The sequence below is a fragment of the Chrysochloris asiatica genome, unplaced genomic scaffold (genome assembly GCF_000296735.1).
Source record: "Chrysochloris asiatica unplaced genomic scaffold, ChrAsi1.0 scaffold00020, whole genome shotgun sequence".
Lineage (NCBI taxonomy): Eukaryota > Metazoa > Chordata > Mammalia > Afrosoricida > Chrysochloridae > Chrysochloris > Chrysochloris asiatica.
Window position 1 is genome coordinate 27,893,445 of NW_006408538.1, and position 4,042 is coordinate 27,897,486.

The following is a 4,042-nucleotide window of genomic DNA, read 5'->3' on the forward strand; positions in this document are numbered from 1 at the left end:
ACGGATCCCTTCTCATCAGGTGGCTGAGTAATTGTCTTCCAAATTCCTTGACAGAGAAGAGTGAGCACCTCCAGAGCTGCATTAGTTTATTGAAAGATTTCACCAATTCCTGGAGTCTTGTTTTTCACCTGTGCCTTCCATTGCAGCTGGGATTTCTTTTTCCAGTATCCTTGGTTCTTGATCATATGGTACATCTTTAAAAAGTTGAACACTGGTTATTTATTTTCAGTATGATTATTGTATATTTATTTCATCTTCTTTTGAAGCTTTCTGCATCATTCAATATTTTTTCCATAGTATCTTTCACTATTGGAAGCTCTTTTAGCTTAAGAAATGCTAAGTTTGTTCTTCCCTTTTGGTTTTCTAACTCCAGGTCTTTGTACTTGGTCTTCTTGTGCAGTCCTTTGAACTTTTCAGTTTAGCTTTTTTACCTCCTCATTTCTTCCATTTGCTTTAGATTCTCAAAGTTAAAGAGCAAGTTTCAGATTATCTTCTGACATCCATTTTGATATTTTCTTTCTTTCCAGTCTTTTTAATGACCTTTTGCATTCTTCCTGTATAATGTTCTTGATGTCTTCCTACAACTCTCTGGTCTTTGTTCATTAATGTCTAATTCATCAAATCTGTTCTTGGAATGGTCTCTAAATTCAATGGGATACATTCAGGGTCATGCTTTATCTCTCATGGACTTAATTTTCTTCAGCTTCATCTTGAACTTGTGTAGGAGCAATCATTGATCTCTTTCATAGTTGGCCCCTGATGATACAAGCTTCTACATTGTCTCTTCCAATGTGTAATCAGTTTGATTCCTGTGTATTCCATCTGTTGAGGTCCACATGTATAGTCATCATTTATGTTGTTGGAAAAAGGTCTTTGAAATGAATATCATTGGTCTTGCAAAATTATAACCTATGATCTCCAGCATTATTTCTATAACCACAGCCATATTTTTCAACTGCAGATCCTTATTCATTTCCAATCTTCTCATTCCAATCACCAGTAATTATCAGTGCATCTTGATTGCATGTTTGATTGAGTTCAGTCTGGAGAAGTTGATATAATTCAGTTTCATCATCACTGATTTAGTGGTTGACTTATACATTTGAGTAATAATGGTACTAACTGGTCTCTATTATAGGCATATGGATGCTATCCTATCACAGACAGCACTGTATTTCAAGACAGATCTTCAAATGACCTTTTTGATGACGACTGTAATGCTGGTTCCTCTTCAATGTGACATTGTTGGCAGAGTGAACTGCACGGTTAATTCAAACTGGCCAGTGTTAGTCCATTTCAGCTCAGTAATGCCTAGAACATCAATCTTTATGCATTTCATTTCATTTTTGACAACTTCCATTTTTCCTAGATTCACAATCCATACATTCCATGTTCTGGATTATCCATGGATGTGTGCAGCTATTTCTCCTCATTTTAAGTTTTGCGCCATCAGCAAATGAAGGTCCTGAAAACTTCCTCCATTCACATTATGGTCAACTCTACTTTGATGAGGCAGCTCTTATTTTGAGTTTACCTTCCAGCACTATATCTGACCATGTTCTGCTGCTATGCATAATGATTTCCTCTTCTGGTGTTATGTCTGACAATGTCACACTGCTGCTCATAAGATTCTCAGTAGCTAAACATTCAGAAATTGTCTTCCTCTCTTTCTTCCTAGTTTGTCTTACTCTGGAAGCTCCACTGAAACCCGACCACCATAGGTCATCCTTCTGGCATTTAAAATATGAGTGGCATAGCTGTCAGCATCACAGCAACACGTGAGCCACCACAGATGACAAACTGACAGTTAAGTGATAGAAATTTTGCTGACGATAATTCAAAAATGGTTGCAACAGTACATCAATGGAAAACTGACAGAAATTCAAACTTTTCACAAGAGGACATGGAACAACCGCATCATCTAGGAGATGCTCATGATCAAGTTGGAGAACGCAGCCGCCGGAAACAAACCAGATGCAGTAGAAGTAATATTTGCAGATTTTGATGGGGTCCTCTATCACATTTCAAATCCTAATGGAGACAAAACAAAAGCGATGCTCAGTATTTCTTTGAAATGCTACAAGGAACTGCAGGCACATGGTGCTGATGAGTTATTAAAGAGGGTGTACAGAAGTTTCTCAGTAAATCCAGAATCACTATACAACTCCTCTTTGCTATATGACCGGGAAACCTGCTTGCCTCCAAGGAGTCCATTGTCTCAGGTTGGCATGTTGAAATGAAATTGTTTCGCCTCTGTCTTTGAAAAATACTTCCAATTACAAGAAGAGGGCAAGGAAGGAGAGACTCGGGCAGTTATCCATTATAGGGATGATGAGAACAGGTATGTTGAGTCTAAAGGACAGAGTCACAGTACTCCTCAGCACAGTGTTTAAAGATGACAATGATGTGGTCATTGGAAAGGTGTTTATTCAAAGAAGGACGTAGAGCCAGCTGCACAGCCATATGGGTCCTCTCTAGTCACAGGAAACCCCTTCTGGAGCTGAAGGACATGGATGCTGCTGTGGGCGACAACATTGACTCTAGCACCTTCCTGCTGTTCCCTCGCCACACCAATGCCAGTCAGTGTCCGAGACAACACCATCAACCTGATCCACATGTTTCGGGACTACCTGCATGACCACCTCAAGAGCTCGAAAAGCCTATACTCACACAGGGATGATGGTGAAAACCTCGGACTTCCTCAAGGTGCTAAATTAAACCATGCGCTTCCAGGTACAGAGAAAAAAAAGCAAAATGAAACCAGTCATGGGGAAGACGTTTTCATCCCGCTAATGTGCCAGACTTCAAAGCCATTTGAACTGCAAGGTCGGTGGTTCAAGCTCTCCAGCTGTTCTTCGGAAACCCTATACAGGGTTGCTGTGGGTCGGAACCGACTCGACAGCACTTCACAACAACAACAAGCCTTGGGCTCAGCAGGAGGTGACTGGCAACTGAAAGCTGAAATCCTTGCTGCTGGTAATCATAGATTCTTCAGGTTCTTTGGGATTCTCAGTTTGGTTCCATTTTGTACGTTTGGAAAATAGTCTGCAGAATCAAGCTGTGCCTGCAAGGAGTTCATATTTCCCAAGAACTGAAAAAAAAGAAAAAGAAAAAAAGATTAATTCCACTTGATCAACTTAATTCCTTTTCTTTATCTTTCCCCATCAGTCCTCTTTACTGTACTTTCCTCTTTCCAAGTTGTTTCGCTTTGCAATATGTTACTGGTATTAACTTGTTTTCGTCTAGTATTTGAATTCAAAACTTCGGTATCTAAAGAAATATGGTTGGGATCATTAATAAAAATCTTTCTATCGTTAAATAAATAAATAAGATGTTGTTCCAGAAGACCAAACATCTGTCTTGGAAGAGATGTAGCCAGAATTTTCCTTAGAGATCAGTATGGTGAGACTTCATCTATAATACTTTGGGCATAATATCAAGAGAGTCCAGTCCCTGGAGAAGCACATCATGCTTGGTAAATGGAGTTTCGGTGAAAAAGAGGACGACCCGCTGTGAGATCCAATGACACGGTGGCAGCAGCTAAGGACTCAGCGGGAACAATTGTGAGGATGGTACAGGACCACGCAGGGTCTCATTCTGTTGTTAAAGGATCACTAAGTCAGAACTGACTTTGTGGCTCCTGATAGCAGCACCAATGCCAGAGAGTGATAGGGAGGTTGCTGGGAGTGTCTCAGGATCCATGACAATGAGGATTAGGACGCCCACAGAGCCCTGGCCACCTTCACAGAGAGGAGAATGCATGTTACTAGATGTATTTCTAGTGAGTCTGATTTCTAAGAGAGTATTTATGAATTGATGTTTTAAGCAGGGAATTAAAAGAAGAGGAAGGTGAAAGCTATAGCGTCACCCCTCTAAAGTACTTTCAGCTTTCAAAACTTCCGTTTTCTCGGTTGGTTTGCCTTAAAGTTATTATAAAATCATTTCAGCCCATTGTGTGCTTTTTCTCCCTGTGCCTCACTGTCTTCCTCCCTTTTCACAGTCTTACTTCTCACTCTTTTTCTCTCTAGTATTCTTATTAATT

General features: G+C 40.1%; 1 pseudogene; it reads left to right on the forward strand.

Annotated features, from left to right (window-relative positions):
* Positions 1 to 1,913: 1,913 nt before the first annotated feature.
* Positions 1,914 to 2,793, forward strand: LOC102815279 (annotated as a pseudogene).
* Positions 2,794 to 4,042: the final 1,249 nt, after the last annotated feature.